Below are 5,559 nucleotides of genomic sequence, written 5' to 3'. Positions count from 1 at the left end.
TAGCAGGAAATATGTTACATAACATGAATCACACTAACGCGTCGAAATCAAAGAAACACAAACGGTATCATTTGGTAACAGGCAATGAGACAGGCCCAATAAAAAAAACATTTTTTAAAACAATAATGTCACTTTTGTACAAAAAACTGCAAACAAACTCAGAATTGATGTAAACTATCATAAAAATAGGGAAAATAAAGGAGTATTTGTAGTGTAAAGACATTACTTTAAACATACAAAAGTGGACAAAAACAACAAAAACAAATGTTTGTTAGTGAAAGCAAGCCAAACGTAAAAAGAAGTTACAATTTATTCAATTGCATAGAGTATTACGTTACAATTCCAAATGAAAAAAAAATCTTTTTGAAGTTTGATGTTTGGAAAACCAGAACGTGTGGCTGAGGTAAAACGTAATTCAGCTATAATTTTAACATGGGTAAATAGCAATGCGTTGAGAGTCAAAACAGATACTCGCCTGAAAGGTATGGCAGACAACTTAAGATACAATAATTTGATCCTCGCTCTAAGAAAACGGGGCTTAATGCAGTTGATTTATTGTGTCATCACATATTAGCCTGTTCTGTCCGCACATTCTAATCAGGGACGACAATATCTACCTAAACTAGATTTTCGCTATGAAAAGAAACGAAAAATAACACATTCGGAACATTATATATATATATATAATGTAAATATAGACATTAAATTGAATATCTGTATAAACATACTTTAAAGGTACATTTTCACAGAGCGACATTTTCACAGATTTTGACATGATATATTGACATGATATATATTTGATATATTTTCTTATATATATACATATATATATATATATATATATATATATATATATATATTAAATACATGTCAAAATCTGTGAAAATGTCGCTCTGTGAAAATGTACCTTTAAAGTTCAATTATTATATGTGACGTCGTCAGCGAAAATCAGTCTTGTGTATGTGTACGCTGACGTTTATGTCGGGAAATCGCGAGATAAAAATCTTGTACGAAAATGCGCTGGATATTTCGTCTTTTTCATACAATTTCTCGGCTCATAATTTATGACATGCTTTGAAAATTTTCCACAATATAGCAAGAATATGTCCTTTAAACACTGGCACAATTGTTGGTTTGTAATCCGCTTATTTAATTCAAATTATTCCCCTTGAAAGACACTGTTTCGTTTGAGCAGTTCACGGGTAGCGCAACCTGTCTCGTAGTGTTCATTTTCAATGGCTATTAAACGCTGTAAATCAAAATGACATCGTGTACTAATGGATGTCTTCCATCGAAGAAGGTTCGGAAATGATATTTCCACATGCTTAAAATAGGTAAGTGAAATATATATGTGTATTTTGGCTTTGTGATTCATTTTCGCGACTCGCAAGTTTGACCCGGAAGTAAACTGTACGATAGCAACTAAATTGTTTACATGAAATGGTGGAAGATTTAAATTTGACTTTAAAATATCATGTCTCAATTTATTAACACCAACACTATTCCATGTGAAATTTCACAAGACCAGGACACTTCGTTTTTAAATTTAAATGATTTGTCGAATGTAAATGAACTTTATTTTGAAACTGCTCACCCCGCTACTCAAGATTTGTTTGATGTGGTAGATGATTATGAAAGTGACCTTGAGTCAAACCATATTGAGTCTGATATTGATATTGATGTAGAAGCTGTCAAAAAAAACATCAGGTACTGCTTTTATTAAAAAGTCTGAACTTCATGTGGCAGAAGCTGATAAACAAAACAAATTTAAGGTTGACTTTTTAAATGTTTAAGCACAAATTTAATTAATAATTATTATTATAAAAAAGTGTTATGTAGATAAATAACCAATAATTTGATATTCTACAGGTTGGGAAGTTATTTTTCAAGACCCCGAGGAAATGTGAGGTGCATGGAATCAGCTGTGAAGGATCTGGTATTTGAATAATTTAATATCATTGCTATCCACAAACTGAATCAGTCTAAATGTAATCAACTACCAATTGATTATTTACTTTTTATTGTTGTGTGTGTGTGTGCGTGTGTGGTCTGGAGGATATCATTCTCGTCTAATATCAATCTTTTATGATAAGACAATAACCATGCATTATCTAAATGTTTCAAACCACCTATTAATTAATTGGAAAAAAACAAACTTTTTGGGTATCTCAAGTAAGTTATTATGGTTTATTTATTAGTCTTCTGTTTCACAGGAAAGCAGGTGTTTTACCTCGCAGATGAAGGCCAGTCACATGGTAAAGGTGCAAATGCTGTGGTCAGCCAGGTTCACCACTACCTCAACCATACATGCCATAATTTTTCAGACCAATTCCGGGACATTGAGTTAAATTGTCCGGGACTTTTGCCGATTTGCCGGGACATGTATAAAATGTAGCGATATTTATAGACATATGCATTATTTGGTACGTTTTTTTTTTGTTTCGCATCGTTATTGCAAAAGTTCGAAAGCCTATCCGAAATACACTTGATCTATTAACGTCAAATTAAACATTACTACTTCCGTTACTAGATACAAGCAACGTGTTTTCAGTGTAAGCGTTCTAAACATAGATGGTGACGTCACTGCGTTATTGTTATTAAGACCGGTGTGTAACGCGTAGCTGTTGATACGCCTTTATTCATTTATAACATTTATATAATAAAAAAAAACACAACAATACAGTACGGTTAGATCGTCAACTAAAATCAATTCACAATAAATACAACCAATCACATTAAAACGAATACAACAAAACAGTACCGGTAGATCGTCAACTTAAAATCCGGACAGGATGACGTTTATATATGCTTACTTTTTTACTCAACTTCTTTGTCGGTTAAACGTGCGAACATAAACTGCTTTTAATTTTTTAATCAGCGATGTTGGACTTCAGATGTGTGAACAACTATCCTTTGCCCTTACGCAGCGGGAAATAATGACGTAGTAGATTAAAGTCAATTAACAACCACATTAAACAATGCCGCCTTTTCGGTTTGACCGCGAACGTGAGACAATCGATATGATAACAGGAGTACAGGACCCCTGTAGTCTGCCTATTCGGGTAGGCATTGTCATGGAGACGCTGCAGATAAACACAGATTCGAGGTGCAGTTAAGCCTAAGATAAGGTACATGTATATATGGATTTTGTAAATTCCGGGACATTTGACAGATTTCCGGGACAGCGGGACAAGTTCTTCATTTCCGGGACTGTCCCGGACAATCCGGGACGTATGGCATGTATGCGGCTCAACACACGGTCTTGGCGAACAGCATGCTCACTTTCAGTGTGATAACTGTTGCGGCCAAAATAAAAACAACATAGTCATCTGGTACCTTCTGTGAAGAGTTCTTGTAGGTAATAACAAGCCCTTAGTTATTGTGTTTCTGATAGCTTTTTTTAATGTTGAGAAATTAATTTAGCTAAACCTGTTGTTAAAAATATTTGTTTGCAGTAATGCAATTGCAAAATGGTAAAGCATGTTGATATGTAGTAAATATGTTTAAAAAAAATTACTCTGGTATCAATCCCAAAAGGAAAATTCTCTTAAAATAATATATTGAAATGAGTCAACATTTTTAAGTCAGTCAATTACTACAAAATACATATTCTAAATTGTAGCCTGACCTTTTTTAATAATTATTTTTTAACATTTCAGGGTTACACAGAATCATCACACTAAGCTTTATGTTGATAAGACATAAAAAGTTTACACCAGATTGGCACTTTGGCAACTGGAAGTCAAAGTGGAGGTAAATTCCTTATCACAGTATGGTGTATGTGACCTGCATGATCCTTCTTGATAAACCTTGTTTGCATTTCCGCAAGTCTATCCAGTTGTATAGTTCTTCTATGTAATAAAATAGAAAAATAATAAAACATAAATCAATTAAAAATAGTGCGTAGGTACTTTATGTCTTGTAAAAGGAAAATAAATATTCATTTTAATAGTTTTAGCTGTTTTATTGGTATGAAATTCTTGATATGGCAAACAAAATCCCATGCAAAATCATCCTTCAAACTTTGTAGTTTTCTATTACAACGACAACAATAAATAATAATTTGATAATAGGAAAACTATATTTTGCAATTGTTTCTTAATTAAATGGTAATCTTGATACAGAAACTTCAATAGAGAAATGTTGTCTGATGTCGCTGCGTCTGTGGGGTTATCGTCAAGGACGAGCCACAACATCCCCCAGCTTGTGGGGGACTCTTCCAATCCTGTTGTTATCTAAGACAGGAAGGATTACCTTACGACATTGTTTCACCACCTAAAGAATGTCACCAAATTTCATCAATTTCCATGTGTCAGCGGAGCATCTCGGTGTTGTGGAATGCAGGGAATTTAGTGACTCACCAGTAGTCAGAATCACTCTCAGGAAGGTCTCAAAAGTGAATGTTAATGTGAGCTGTGACAACCTGCCATAAGAAATGTTTGCGAAAGGGCTTGATCTGGACCATCTGTGGTATTTATTTGAAAACATTCGTGAATTTTGTCGCATAGATGAATCAAAAACGTGACATGTCCGAAACGCGCTACTGGTGAGCAACAAAAAACAGACTGTGCTCCCCAAAAAAGAAGATGCATTAAGATGCGCATCTGATCTTCTCTGATAGTGCCACAACAATTACATACATCATGTATCAGTGTTTATTTTGGCCAAGGTATTGGGTGATATATTTTCCCCCAAACAATCCAAAAAATCCTCTTTTCCTAGGAAAGCTTAAACATGTATACGATTGCTAAATGTGTCAGTTGATACAGGTTTTGAAATGTTCAATGCAAACGTTTGTTGTTCTAATTGCACAAGCTTGTTTTCAAGTTTTTATATCTCATATTTACAAAACAAAAATCATTTTTTCCATGTTACCATGAAATTGTTTTCACCTTATGGACACAGACTGCCTTTGCGAAAAACTGGAAAAAAATCAGTGTGAATATTGTATTTATTTAAGTTTTACAATGAAAATCCTATATTTTTGTTTGTTTGCTACATTGTTTCCATAGTAACAAAAACAAACAATTTGTATGTTTAAGTTATTGCTTATTTTGTCTATTTTTCTCTATCAGAAATAATGATAAATAATGATTATTTCATTTACTGAAACATTTAGTATCCAAGTGTACTTTCAACCAACACTTTTCAATGCTGTGTTTTTCCATTATGTTGTGTTTTAGGTTACATTATACTTAAATACACATGTAACTGAATAAAAAAAAGGAAATTGTTCATGGAACACACAAATTATTGATTGTTATTGTTTAACTAGTTACAAAACAGTGAAATTAATGTTGTGTTTTGCCTTTAAACAAACAGGTTAATCTCTGAAATCATAAATATGAAATAAAAACCCGTATGCAAACAAATGCATGTATATTGACATGTGATAAAACTATAAATTAATAGGTGGTTAGGCTTCTACATAAAATAATAAGTGTTTATTTGTATACATGGGTGTTGATAGAATGATAACCCGTTCTATTGGCAAAGGCATACTCATTAAGATGCGGAGCTTGGATTTGCACCTTCTTGCCGTTAATAAACCCTACTACA

The 5,559-nt window shown here is 33.2% G+C and overlaps 1 long non-coding RNA gene across 1 annotated transcript; it reads left to right on the top strand.

Annotated features, from left to right (window-relative positions):
* The first annotated feature begins 2,491 nt into the window (after window positions 1-2,491).
* On the top strand, window positions 2,492-5,234 carry LOC127879966 (uncharacterized). Its single transcript, XR_008049366.1, has 3 exons — window positions 2,492-3,358; window positions 3,660-3,753; window positions 4,125-5,234. It is a non-coding gene; the product is annotated as an uncharacterized LOC127879966 (long non-coding RNA).
* The last annotated feature ends 325 nt before the right edge of the window (window positions 5,235-5,559 follow it).

The sequence above is a fragment of the Dreissena polymorpha genome, chromosome 4 (genome assembly GCF_020536995.1).
Source record: "Dreissena polymorpha isolate Duluth1 chromosome 4, UMN_Dpol_1.0, whole genome shotgun sequence".
Lineage (NCBI taxonomy): Eukaryota > Metazoa > Mollusca > Bivalvia > Myida > Dreissenidae > Dreissena > Dreissena polymorpha.
The sequence above is the reverse complement of the archived record's forward strand: the minus strand, read 5'-3'. Positions and strand labels throughout refer to the sequence as shown.